Below are 14,372 nucleotides of genomic sequence, written 5' to 3' on the forward strand. Positions count from 1 at the left end.
CTAGTTGTCTATAGCGTTCTACTTCACGCATACACTAGGTGTGCGTTGTGTTTCTTTAACACAGTCTCAGCTGGGATGTTGATTCTAGTAAGGTACGTGGCCGGCCCTGGAACACTGTTATTTACTGTACCATAGAGACTAATGATTGATCAGATTCTTGCAGAAACTTAAGAAGCCTCATGTAATTATTTGACTTGTTTCTTTTCAGTCTACGTCATGAACAAATTTCCTGGAGAATGTGAAGGGAATGTCAGGAGGTACCTAAGACGAAAGTGCAACAATGCGGCCTCCTCACTGAAGAAGAAGCCTGCCTATTTCTGAATCGTATCACTGAGAAATAAAAAAAATTGACAATTGTAACTGAGCTCTGGGTTATTTTGCAATCCTGCTTTGCATGATGAGACACTTGGCACAGACCTCTTTTGTTGAGCTGTCCCGACTGGGCACCTTGACTTTCTCAAGTGTGTTAGTTGAGCAAACCATGTAACATTTCTACTCACGGTATGTGTGCAGCCGAAAACCACTACAACCAGGAAGGCTTGGAGCAGTAGTTCACACATATTAATATCGTATTATCTAGATGCATGTAAAATAGATTTGGTTAGTATTTTTAGTACATACTTCCAAGTCACTTTTAGTATACTTGAAGGTAATTTTTGACCTACTTAAAATGCTATTCTACCATACAATCTAGTAATTCTTGATATAATTCAGATATAATTTTAGCATATTTTTACTTCATTTTTAGCATATTTAGCATTACATTTCTGACAACTTTTAAATTCTTTAGCTGTAAGTTGTAAATGAGTTTTTGGTCAGTTTTGAATACACCGATGGTATTTTGACATTGAAAGAATTATATTTTTGCTGTATTTGAAACAGTTTCTGAATGATATTTATGATTAACTTTAAATACATTACGCGCTTATTTCGAGTGCGGCCAAAATAATACAGAATGAATACAAAATGAATACTCGTATTCAATACATTTCAACTTCATTTGAAGTACGGCCTCTTTTTGCTAAGGGAACCAAAGCGCGTGAAGGGCCATCGCAACCAACGACTCAAACTCCACTCCCCGTTCCTCCCCAAAGTACAAAAACTTGAGCGATTCCCAACTTGGCTCAAAGTTACATTAAACAATATAAGCGAAAATCCGCCCAGAAACAGAAGGCGCCCTTACAATCCAGAAACACATGAAGGAGCGCTTTTCGCTCACCAAAGAAACTGGAGTTAGTTCCGATTGGAAGGTAGAAGCTCTTGTTTTCTAACCAAGTTTTCACTGGCAGAGTTTCTGTGTAAAAACAAACGAAGGAGTCTTCGGTTTTGGGAGAAACAGGGAGGCTGCGCATTCGCCTGAGGACGTCTTTTCCAGCTGATGATTCGAATTGATTTCTGTACAAAGGGGCTGGAAACATGCTGCTGACTGTGTCCCAATAGAGTTTTCTCTTTTTAACTTGCTAGAGGTACTCCCACGAGTACCTCGATTCGAAGAATTTGATTGCTTCCGCAATTTCTTTGTAGAACCGTAGGCACTTAGCTGATTTGGTTGCTCCGATGTGCAAACCACCCACTGGCTAAGGTGCGCACTCCCAAGGCCCTGGAATGACCACCGCGTGACTGCATCATTCGAGTCCCTAAACAAAAGGAACCGATTTATTTTTGCTTTGAGGGCCACGTGCACCAAGGCGAATCCCCCAGCCTCAAGGCTAAGAAAGATTTGTGCGCCTCGTTTTCTTCATTGGCGACTGCCATACAAATGTTGCGAAGAGCCGATGAGTCTTGCACACCGTGCTGGCGTCGATTGGAATAGCCTGGGCTGAGTACATTAAACTAGGAAAGGGAACAGTGTTACACAAAGCTTCACTGGATAAGATGAATTTGCCTCGTGCGCCATGGCAAGAGCGACGCTCTCGTCTTCTGAAGTTTGACCGACCACGTTTTATGGCTAGGAGGCGTCAACGTGAGCGGTACGCCAAGGTACTTTTCCAGGGAGGACGACCACTTCATCAAAAACACACTTGAAGTCTTGCAGACCCAGTTACCCAGCCACGTACCTGTAGATTTGGCTAGGTTAAGACGAGCTCTCGATACGGCAGAGAACTCTCGAATTATGTCGAAAGCCCTGAAAAGATCCTTCTCTTCGGAAAAAAATAATAGAAACATCGTCTGCGAATGCCAGGATTTTTAGTTATTTAGTTGAAGACCTCGAATTCCTTGCTCTAACGGACTGAACCAGCAGGCCAAGTGAGACGCTTACTTTCTTTGCACCTCACTCTCCGAGCAGACTGAAGAGCCTGCTAGGGGAGTGAAATGAGGCAAAACAAAGGCCTACACAGGGATCGAACCTGTGACCTTCGCGTTATTAGCACGACGGTCTAACCGACTGAGCTAGCAGGCCGGGTGAGACACCACCTTCCTTTCCGTTGTTTTCAGTCTGCTCGGGGAGTGAAATGAGGCAAAACAGTGGCCTACACAGGGATCGAACCTGTGACCTTCGCGTTATTAGCACGACGCTCTAACCGACTGAGCTAGCAGGGCGGGTGGGACACCACCTTCCTTTTTGTTGTTTTCAGTCTGCTCGAGGAGTGAAATGAGGCGAAACAATGGCCTACACAGGGATTGAACCTGTGACCTTCGCGTTATTAGAACGACGCTCTAACCGACCGAGCTGGCAGGCCGGGTGAGACACCACCTTCCTTTCCGTTGTTTTCAGTCTGCTCGGGGAGTGAAATGAGGCAAAACAAGGGCCTACACAGGGGTCGAACCTGTGACCTTCGCGTTATTAGCACGACGCTCTAACCGACCGAGCTAGCAGGCCGGGTGAGACACCACCTTTCTTCGCGTCTTTTTCAGTGGGCTCGGGAAGTGAAACGAGCCAAAATAATGGCCCACACAAGGATCGAACTTGTGACCTTCTCGTTCATAGCAGGACGCTCTAATCGTCGGAGCTAGCAGGCCGGGTGAGACTCCCGCATTTTTGCCGTCTTCTCCAGTCTGCTCGGGGTGTGAAATGAGGCAAACCAATGGCCTACACAGGGATCGAACCTGTGACCGTCGCAGTATTAGCACGACGCTCTAGCCGGCTGAGCTAGCAGGCCGCTCGGGACAACCACTTTCTTTGCGTCTTTTTCAGTCTGCTCGGAGAGTGAAATGAGGCGAAACAATTGCCTACACATGAATCGAACCTGTGAGCTTCGCGTTATTAGCACGACGCTCTAACCGACTAAGCTATGAGGCTTTTTGTTTCTTTATTGCCTGACTTTGGCACATGTGAAAGATTGCTGAAGGTTACAAGGTTAAAACAAACCAAAGCCACAAAGGCTAATCTACACAAGAGAACAGCAACAAGAATCGAGGAATGACACATCCAAACACATCCAATCAATTATTAGTTCTCGCAGGTTGCCAGCTCCTCACGAAGCGGCAAAAAATCGGGAGGAGGCTGTTGTGTTTTAAATACTTTCTTTAGGTATCGCAATGTTACAGCGAAATACTTCAGCGCAGGTCGCACGTTGACGTCTGCATGCCTCAGCGCCATACGGCATCGCCGCAAACTATGTAGGCCGACAAGCATGATCTTGTCATATGGCACAAGGTTATTCCCTCCCTCCACACAAAGGTATTGTATCCCGTGAGGCGTTAACGGAATTTTTTTTTCTGCAAAGGTCTTTGAAGGACGTCCCATAAAAAACTACGTCTCAGCAGTTCAGGAAGACATGCTTTATTGATTCCGGCTCTTTACACAAAAACAGTTCACAGACTAGGCTACAGAAATACCTTTTCTTTCAAGCCACATTTTGACCGGCAGTGTTTTAATATGCAGCTTAAAAAATAACTTTTTAGCGTAAGCAGGGACTAACATTCGCTTAACACATTTTAAAATATCCTTCCCCCTTTCCCGCGCTCAACACGGAACGGTACAGCGGAGTCGGAAGGAGAGAAACAATCAGGTCTTTGGTCAGCCGTTTGCGCGTCACACTGGACAAATATTTAAGTGAAAAACAAGCAACTAGAAACCTGTAGGCGGAAACAACCTCTTTCAAATAACTTCGCATATCAGAGCTCCACTCTACATCTGTCGAGAAAATAAACTTGGGCAGAGCATAAAGCAGCCTCACCTGAACGACTGTGCGTAAAAAGCTGTCCTTTTGGTTCCTTAGAAACATAAACCTGTTCACCAGTTGTCTGACAAAAAGATGCGACAGACCCAGACCGCCATCTTTCACACGCAGAAAAAGGTTTGGCACGTGCGCTCCCAACACGAGCCCCAAATAAAAACCGCAAAAACACGATGCAATTGCTGAATGTTGACTCGCGAACAGTGCCACACCTGCAACATATACCAGATCTTCGCGGCAAAAAAAAAAATATATATATATATTACAATTTGAGGCACGTGCAAAAATTAAAAGCCCTACATCGCGAGCTGGCCTGCTTAAATATAATTAATACGTTTTTCTTAAATAAAATATATTGTTGGTATGCTTAAAGTTTCATCAATGCATTTCAATTTAGCATTCCTTTTCGAAGTTCCCAATTTGCTGAAATTAAAATGGGATAAGGTAGTGCGCTCATGTCACCTAAAGGCTAACGTTGTTTCAGGGATACTTTTCTTCTATTTATACTACAATACAAATTAAAAGACAAATGATGACATACGTTTAGTACTACAAAGATTATGTAAATGACGAAGGTTATCACTAGAACAGTTATACGATTGTTGTGGTTTTCATATTACCTAATTGATAATGTTCATGCAATAATTTTCACGTATCATACACGCAAAAATACACCACAGAAATGAAGTCAAGCACTTCTGATCAACTATTGTTCACATGTTGGCACGATGTGTTCGGGGATTCATAAAAGAAATTCTTGAATGGCAAAAAATAAAACACTGAATTTTTGTGATTTGTGTACTATTAACGAAAAACTAAACTGACGACTTAGACCATGCTTACATTATCTTCTACATAGAAAAAAACAATAAATAAGAAGACGATGGACGAAGGTGACAATGACAAAACGTCTCAACATTACGTTATCAATCATCAACTCGCACCCAAGAATGGGTGCCAGTTGGCTACCTTCGATAACCCCTCGACAACTGGTTTTCATCTAACAGGCCCGCTAAGCCAAATCACCAAAGCACGGTGGAAGACAGCGAGCACGTGCCAGAGACTGCGAGAGCGACGCTTTGTACTTTTTGTCCTTTCATTGACTGTGGTGCAATCCGCCTTAACCTCTAAATACAGAACCTGAAAAACGTATTATCATATTCTTTGTTCAACGTGGTTGTTATGGCGATTGTATGATGGTTGTATTCATTTGTACTTCTTTTTATTTCTTGGGTGTTCTCATCTGACATCGCGGTACAGGTCTTCATTACGTCATGTCATATCACACTACCTTCCTGTAGTGAGTTCAGTAAATATGAAGAACTTCTGAATTTGTGCCATAACGCCTATCGCGCATTCTTTCTCTTCGACTCTCTAGATGTAGAACGAGGAGATGACAGGTACGCAAGAGGTAGCTCTCGTCCCCAGGTGCGAAGCAATTCAGCGAACAGCTTCTCAAGGCACGCCATCAGGGGATGCTTCTTTTTCACGTGACTGTCCATGTAAAAGCTGAAAACAACGGTGGTTGTTGCGTTTCTCGGGCAGCTATGGAGGATTCTTGGTATTTTGCCTACACGAAACGCATTTTTAGGAACAAGTATGGTAAGGTGATCAACTCATTTAGCAATAACAAGCGACAGCCGGAATTTTTTCTTTCCTAGTTTAGAATGTGAAGGCTTTTAAAAAACACATTGTTGTACAGGCAGACACGCAAGTTAGATTAAACAAAACTAAAGTGGGCAAGACGACTATTCCGCAATCGCACAAGTGGCGGAGGACCTTAACTCCCACAGATCTTGAACAACTTATGCTCTAAACCGAATTCAAAAAGTTTCATGCAGGCTCGTGTACTCACTTGTTTGCAGCAGCCGGAGCTCCGTTCTCGGCATGTTCTATTAACAGGGCCCTGAACCTCATGGTGACCTTAAGAATCCTGGGAGCTGACTGAAAACGTTTTTGAAAGAATGTAGTCTCTATTACCTTTAATATTCACCGATAACTTAAAAGAAATGGGAAGAGGTCTTTGAATTCGAAAAAAAACATCAAAGTGTTAACGTAGCCACGTTTAAAGTGAAGTCTTGTGATCTTGTATGAACTTAATTTTAGAAGAGTTGTAATAGCTACTTAATAATTCGGCGTAGATTAGACCGTTGCGATGCTCCGATGGTAGGAAAGCGCTAGAGCGGGAAGAAGAAATTCGCAAAAGTGACGTCATTAACGGGGTCCGATGACGCTGGCACGCCACTAAACTGGATCGAGCACGCCGTCGACGACGTCAGTACGCTCCGGGCAGATAACAGGCGGCAGATAGGATCGCAGCATGCCCGCGGCAATCGCTGCGCGCATTCGAAGCAAAATAAATACAGGATGCCACAAAAAAATGAGCAGGGTTTTTTTTTTACCGCAAAACTAAACTAGGCGTCGCCGAACGCTCATTTTCCGCCTAAATGTAGCGCTAGAGGTCAGAACCAGATGCCAAAATTTCAGCCTGATCCGATAACTTATTAAAAAGTTATAAGTGATTTCCTGAAAATTTCAATCGGAAAATTGCGGCCGACGGAGGTTTCGAATACATGGGGCTCTATGGCACCAGAAACCAGAAACGGGCGGAAATGGGCTTCACTTTTCCGTATGAAAGCTTCAGAAAATCGCTTATAACTTTTGATTAAGTTATTGGATCGGGCTGAAGCTTTGGCATTTGACTGTGATCTGTAGCACAACCTTTGGGCGGGGAATGAGCGTTTTTGCGAGGAAAAATACGCTGTAAATTGTTTTTGTGACACCCTGTACTTGCGTCCAAGGTAAGTGCGACAACTGAATTCATGGGACAGAAAGCTATGCGGAAGGCAAGTTCGTCTGCTCCTTCCGCACTACGCGCGTCTGTTTACACCCTGACCTCGACCAATGCTGGCGCGAGCCGTGTGCATCGTCGTCGCGCTCTATCTGCTCCTGGTCGATGTTAGCTTTTGATTGGTGCGCCTTTTTTTTTGCGTTTACATGCGCCGAAAGACGAATTTCAGAATACTTGCTCATTTCATCGAAGCGCTCTTCCAACTCAGATTTCTTTCGAAAGGGTGTCACCTCCTCTTTAAGCAACGCCCAGCGCGGCAAGACCCGAGCATCACGTAATGCTCCTCCACAGCCAATCAGAATGCCGGCTTTGCCGATAAGAACGTTGACGAGCCAGTCATGAGGCAAGAAGGGGAAAAACAGTACGCCGTGCTCTGCTCTGAAAAATCTGTCAGTGGCCGTTATCTCACGTACTGCCTTAAGTTTATTACCCATGAAGGCGGGCGTAATATTGAAGCGGGCGTGTTTCCACTCGTTTCCGAAAAGATTAGCGATGGCTCTCTGTCTCAGACCGTTTCCCAGCTTCTGCCCAATCTGCAAATAGAGAAACTAGCCGAGCTTATAAATAATGCGATCCCGAACACACCACACTTTAGAGTTTAATTCTTTGCTTTTTTACAAAAAAAAAACAAAAACAAGAAAACAAATGTGTATAAGACAACGAGGTTTCATTTTTGTTTTTTTACAAACAAGTCTACGTTTTGTGTTTCTTTCTTACACCAGGTGTTATCACTGCGCATGCACAGAAAACAAATTTGCTTCTGCGCTTGCGCAGACAGCAGTGCGACAACTGCGGCGTGACGTGCGACCCGTGTTTGTGAATATCCGCGTAGCACGCTAGACTAATTTGGCACACGTTTGGCACTCCTAGGTGCCTAGCATGGAACAAAGGCCGCAATTTTTATACTTGGTTGTCATAAACTTCAATAAAAAAAGCGGTGCAAAAAAAATTGCAATGTTGTGTAAGTGCGTGTCGGCATGCTAGGTGTATTTGATCCGGTTGAGTGATTTGCTCCTACCAACCACGCGTGCTGTTTACTCGCTCCTTTGTGCAGTGGTAGAAAATTTTCTGTTTTCACTGAGTGCTGACTTCGTGCGCTCAACCCCTAATCCTCCGTTTGTCTGCTTGTTTCCACTTTTTTTTTAATTACTGAGTCCTAATACCGTTTCTGCTCCAAGGCGTTAATTAGTGCCAGATTTCAGGATCACCTGCGTAGTCGTGCTTTTTAGCCGTGCTTTTTAAAGGACAAAATGGGAAGAATGACAGTTCAAAATGACGACTTAACACGGACGGCCGATTTTATTCAGTGCCTCATATTTTGACGAGCCTTATACGAAAGGTATGTTTTTAGCTACCGATTCGGAACAAGTTTCTTGGGCTATAATATGTAGTTAAGCTACAGGCGTGCCGAAACATTGTTATGGTGATTGCTTTAAGCTCTGTTATTTTTTAAGTAATCAGGACTAATTAAATACGTTTGCCCTGACGTGTCACCATACCGTTCTGTCCGCAAATGACTTTTTTTTTTTTTTTTGGCAAATACATCGACAAGGATTTCAGGTTCCGCAAAACGCAGACTCGGAGCGAGACCTTGGTAGGATCTGTGTAAATTATGAATGATACGTTAACGAAACCTTTTGTTTTGTTTTCGCAAGACATTTTTCCAGTTGGGCAAACCGTTTTTTTCATTCCACAAGATTTTTAAAAAATCTTAACTGAATGATTCCGTTCCAGCGAATGCAGTGCTTGTCATTGCAATAAGATTCCGAACTATCAAAAATTACGGCCTCTGGAGTTATAAATTACGCGTGAAAAACGGTGCTTGAACAAGAAAAGCAACAACGTCGACATTGCCCTTTTTCATCGCTAGCTGTAAAACGGCTCCTTTGGTAGTAACCCTCTGGACGTCGTCTATAGTTTGTTGCAAGGTAAACAAAAAAAAAAAAACTAGCAGAGTCGCCACAAAACACTAAGAGTCACTTGAACACAAATGGCCGAAGGACTAGCGCACCCTAATATTTTAGTGCGCACAAAAGCAACCCATCGCTCATTGCTGATGGAGCCAATGTGCGATCAAAATCATGCAAAGCCGTGCTTTCGCGAACGGTGATCATAAAAAGGGAGAGCTAAATAATTCATCAGTCATGGTGATAGCAGAAAAAAATGACGTTTCGACCATGCAGAGTGTTTGCATTTTTGTCACGAAATCGGGGATCAAGCCATTAAAATTAGTTATACTAATTACGTACCTTCATGAAACAACAAAGTATACTTCAAACGTTTCCTTGTATACTCCTTATTTAAAAAAACGCATGTGTATTAGAAAACGCAAAAAAAAAAAAAAAACTTACTTTTTTATTTTTTGCAGACATACTTTACGGATCGTTGAACGCCCAATTTCCGCCCAATTGTAACGCTAGCTGTCCAGGTGAGATGTCAAAGTTTCAGGACTAACCGTCCTTTAGTTCGAAAATTATGAAGACGTTTTCTTAAACTTTTAGTTGAAAAAAAATAGCCCTTTTTACACAGTTTATTTTCTCTGTATTCGTGGAGTACGCCGTTCAACATTATTCCATTAAAGTTTTTTTTAATCGCTTTTTGACATTTTTTAATGGCAGAACGTTGAGTTCTAAAACATTGTCATCTGGTACCAACCGCTGGCGCTACATTTCGGCAAATACGAAGCTTTCGGCGATGCGTAGTTAATTTTGTGATAAGAGCAAATAAAGAAAAAAATTCTAACCATTAAATCAGACGACACCTTGTATTTTTAGAACTTTTACTTCAGCGTCGCGACTCGCGCGTACACCTGTCGGGCTGCAGAGATGCACATAATTAAAGCATGTTTTAATATAGTATTATCAGACCGAAAATACGGTTCAAATGCATTTTCTTGGTTGAATACTCAAAGTAGAAATTTAGTTTACTTTTATTCGATTATTTATTTTTTCATCAAAAGCTCCAGTTACGCTATCTTGTCTTGCACACTCTCCAAATCGGTGTGCTCACGTCAACATGAAAGTAACGCATTACGACTTATTTTACGACTAGTAGAGTGCAGAAGTGAAATTGAGCACTTGCCCGTAAAATCGTCCATGACGCTTGTAGTGTTTGCGTACAGCCTCGTACATGGGATGAAACTATTAACGAAATGCTCATAGTAAATATTGCGAAGTAACACCTGAAAAGGGAATGTTTTTGTAATGAAAATTAGATGTAATAGAAGACTAAAAAATGAATACAAAGCTATCCCACCTTTGTTTAAATGTCCTACGCGTAGAGCAGGAAGCCAAAAAACGCCAACATTGGATATGCAATCGTCAATCCAGCAAATAACGGTTTTATGCAGTTTCCTGAAAATACGTAAAACACATATTTGTTCAAAGTCGCCATCTTCGCCAGGTAACAAATAGGCCAAATTTACTATGTATCCAAAGCAATATCCATTGATATTAGAACATATAACAATTAATCTCTGTATACTTTATTCTATAACCAAAACGCTAAATCCTTTTGGCCACCTTTACGGACAAAAAAAAGTATGTTTGGCAATCGGGAATTCTAACGGGTTCCAAACGATCTAGTCCAAGTTAAATTTACATAAATTTGGTAAAAACACTTGACGAATTCACGTCTGTTACTATTTTGGTTTATGATATCGACTTCACCGGAATCTATGTGTTCATCACAAAATTAGAAAAGAGTACCGAGAAGCCAAGCAAGATATGCACAGCGTAACACAATATTACGGACGAAAAATTGCAATTTGTTTCATTGGGATCTGTCACTCGAACTTCTAAAGTGCATTGAACTCGTATGGTCCGGTGAGGTAAGCAATGGCAATATACTGTATTAGCTGCATTAATAAAAATACATGATTTTGCATTCACACATACTGTGTCGCACACTTCGGAGTCTAAAGTGTCATCATAGAAAAATTCGTTAAATTAGAAAAGCCACGAGAAGAGATGGAGTTCGAGGAAGGGACAGACCAATGTATTCACAATATTTCATTTGCGCAGTTGTACAATAACTTTTGATAAATGTATAGCGCTGGGCCCTTAATTCATATGCGGTATTAAAGCATGACATTTTATATATTCACGAAGGGTTTGTTTTATTAAAACCTCGCGGTGTAAACAGGTAGGCTAAACACGCTATTATGAATGATGATGTTATTTTAATATTCTCGTACAGTACCTATAGAAAAATTGAAGGACTGCGTTTTGATGTTAACGTATCATCTCTGGGGCAGCAAACGGCGTCTCGTTTTGAAGTACGAAACCTTGTTGGGCGTTACTGTAAATGTTTCATACATCATAGACCCTAAAAAACTAAAAACGACCGTGCTGGTAAATAAATACGAATATATGAAAGGATAAAATAAAGAGCATGGTGACAAAAACAGTCTTGAAAAACGAAAAAATTCTTTTTTATACGACATCTTTCGATGTTTTTTACTTCCACATATTTGAACCCTAAAAAGCTATACCCAGTCTCACAAAGTGAAAACATCTCTGCCAGTTAATAATGAATCATTACTAGTAAAGAAATGGGCTTCGGGCGAATTAAAAAAAGCCCGCATGCATAACGTTTCAAAGTTTTGCAAATCTTTAGCTAATTTAAAGCCCCATATTCGGAAGAGATTCTTACCAAAAGAGAAGTGTCACAATGGCAGCGAGCAAGGGGAGTGTGACTGGCATGGTTGAGGTTCGCTCCTAACGTACATTGGTCTAAGATGAATTCGAGACGTTCATTAAATAGAAAATCTGACACCCCAGTCGCTATCAGTCTCGCCATAATAATGCTGATAGTGACTAACACGTCGAATTCGCGAGAAGCGTTTGCTCGCAACCTATCATTTTCTGAAAAACGATGAGGTTTCATTACTCGTGGAGATGGAAGGCTTCCATCCAACTATGAGTTACACTAATCTCTCATCTATTACGGCATAATTCGGTTGGCATCGACTTAAAGGTGCGAAGGCTTCCACTCAACTTGAAAGTGTCGTTATCATATTATCTAATTTGTCTCTCTTCCAAACGCTTCAAGGTTTCCTTTGGAGCACAAATCATGTGTTTCTACAGTTGTATCGCAAATTATCTTGGTAAGCGAAGGAGCATTTACAGCACCTACTTCGTGGAATTGTACCTCGTAATTTTCACCAAAGGTATTCTATTTAGCCTACCTTAGCTAGGTACATCTTCGAAGTTTCCGGCTTAACTCCTCCCAGCGTGGTATTTATAACGCCTAAATTCAAATAGATACGCGTAAAACGAGAAAGGAAAGTTATGCGAAAACAACACTCTTAGAAATGTCTGTGCCGCTACTCACCCGCAAAACACTCAATGTGCCAATCATTGCGTTCTAGAAAGTCACCCCAGCGAATGATGAGGCGGAACATCTGTTTAGACCCCAAAAATAAGTATTTGCTGTGGAATTACGCAATCCAAGCCTGACGGTTTGCATTTCGTAATGCCACAGCACAGACTTAATTTTTAGTTGTAGACGGATGCTTCGCCTCATAATTCAGTGAGCTGATTTCGAAGATAGCAGAGATCGACACGTTATGTGTTTGCCAGGTAAGTAGACGCGCAGGCATTTATTAGAGTGCACATTCAACTTTTCCCGCGCTCTCCGGTGTCCTGCCGTACCATGACTTTTAGCTTGAAAGTCGAGCAGCCAGACAATGAAGAAAGGATTTATGCTTTTTGTTTCCACGTGTGAGTGTCTTTAGCCTTCAATATATGTCATCGAATTTCTTTGAACCTATCACTAACAAGATATAATACCGTCATATTAATCCGGCGTCACGTTTTCTTTTTTGAAAATTGAGCGTCTCAGCCTTTCGGTCCGCACTTGAAAATGTAATAAATTCGCGAAAACAATTATAGTAACTGCTTATTTCGGTTTCTACTTCAGATCTGTAATTAAAGTGTTGAGCCTACTTTGAGGCAAATAAGTGACTATCAAAGCTTCGCCAGAGCTTCTTTTTAACAATCTGAATTGACCCGAGGTTTGCATGACTTTCTATGTTTAACCTTGTACGTGATCGTTGTTGCGAGTCAGGGTTTGTTTTTGCTTTATTTCTTTATTTGAAAATACTGTCAGCCCTCTCTTGAGGGCAATTACAGGGAGAGTATCCATCGGTGTGATGACACATAAAAAAAGACGCAAGCATAAGAAATTGTCAATGTAGCAGACACTGCTGTTCGAACAAGCAAGACAACAATGCACAACCTGGGCCCTCTAAACAAATAAACAAATTGAACTAATTGACCCACATAATTATTACAAATTGCACACTTAAAGGGCATCACTTTAAGCTCTCATTATGTTAACAGCTTTGCAATGGAATCTTCAAAGGAGGACACGGTTTCCAAATTTACAACATCATTGGGCAAGGAATTCCAAGCCTCAATAGTTTTTACAAAGAAAGACTGTTTAAAGGTACCTATTCGGCTTTTATAAGTTTGACATGTTTTTGTATGATTCAATCTACTTGATCGTTTTGAGCTGAATGGAAGAACGTATTTATTCGGGCTTAAATTTAGTTTGTCGTTGATCATTAAATAAAGCAACTTCAGACGTGCGACTTCTCGCCTTATGTGCAGAGGTTCTATATTACTAGCTCTGAGCATTTCCGTTGGGGATGCTGTCTGTCTGTAGTTAGAGTGAATAAAACGCGCAGCTTGTCGCTGGACCTTTTCTAGCCTATCAATGTCTTTTTTTGTATAAGGACCCCAGACGACACTACCATATTCCAAGATGGGCCTAACGTATGTTTTATAAGTAACCGTTTTGATCTCTTTAGTTGTATGTTTTAACTTGTGTCTCAAGAAACAAAGCTTTTTCTATGCCGATGTGCAGACGGTGTCAATATGCTTGGTCCAGGTTAGGTATTTTGAAAACGTGACACCAAGGTACTTAAAGTGCTCGACATTACTCAATTCTATGTCTCCAATGCAGTATTTAAATGGCAAAACGCTTCGCTTCTTAGTGATATGTCAATACACGGACTTTGTGTAGTCTCTTTTCATGTCCCATTTGTCACACCATTCTTTAATGCGTTTAAGATATTCATTTAGTGAAGTTTGTCGATCGGTTGAATTAGCAGCTTAGTAAATAATACAGTAATCGGATCATCGGCGAAGAGCCTTATATGAATGTCTGATGGAGTGTCATGTACTATGTCATTTATATATATTAAGAACAGCAATGGCCCCAAGACAGAGCTTGGGGCATGCCCGAGTAAACTGGAAGAAGGTTTGAAGCGTGGCCGTTAATTTCTACATACTGGCTTCTATTAGTTAGATATGACTCTATCCATCCGGTAATCGTTGAGTGAAATCCGATTGTTTTAAGCTTTAATATTAGTTTCCTGTGAGGCACGCGATCAA

General features: G+C 41.5%; 5 non-coding genes and 2 pseudogenes across 5 annotated transcripts; all 7 read right to left on the reverse strand.

Annotated features, from left to right (window-relative positions):
• Nucleotides 1–1,130: 1,130 nt before the first annotated feature.
• Nucleotides 1,131–1,742, reverse strand: LOC115328873 (annotated as a pseudogene).
• A 585-nt stretch (nt 1,743–2,327) lies between these two features.
• On the reverse strand, nt 2,328–2,401 carry Trnai-aau. Its single transcript has one exon. It is a non-coding gene; the product is annotated as a tRNA-Ile (tRNA).
• A 66-nt stretch (nt 2,402–2,467) lies between these two features.
• Nucleotides 2,468–2,541, reverse strand: Trnai-aau. Its single transcript has one exon. It is a non-coding gene; the product is annotated as a tRNA-Ile (tRNA).
• A 66-nt stretch (nt 2,542–2,607) lies between these two features.
• Trnai-aau lies at nt 2,608–2,681 on the reverse strand. The gene has a single exon. It is a non-coding gene; the product is annotated as a tRNA-Ile (tRNA).
• A 66-nt stretch (nt 2,682–2,747) lies between these two features.
• Trnai-aau lies at nt 2,748–2,821 on the reverse strand. The gene has a single exon. It is a non-coding gene; the product is annotated as a tRNA-Ile (tRNA).
• A 206-nt stretch (nt 2,822–3,027) lies between these two features.
• On the reverse strand, nt 3,028–3,101 carry Trnai-aau. Its single transcript has one exon. It is a non-coding gene; the product is annotated as a tRNA-Ile (tRNA).
• Nucleotides 3,102–5,398: 2,297 nt separating this feature from the next.
• Nucleotides 5,399–11,675, reverse strand: LOC115328868 (annotated as a pseudogene).
• Nucleotides 11,676–14,372: the final 2,697 nt, after the last annotated feature.

The sequence above is a fragment of the Ixodes scapularis genome, unplaced genomic scaffold (assembly GCF_016920785.2).
Source record: "Ixodes scapularis isolate PalLabHiFi unplaced genomic scaffold, ASM1692078v2 PGA_scaffold4__175_contigs__length_147842914, whole genome shotgun sequence".
In the NCBI taxonomy this organism is placed as follows: Eukaryota; Metazoa; Arthropoda; class Arachnida; order Ixodida; family Ixodidae; genus Ixodes; species Ixodes scapularis.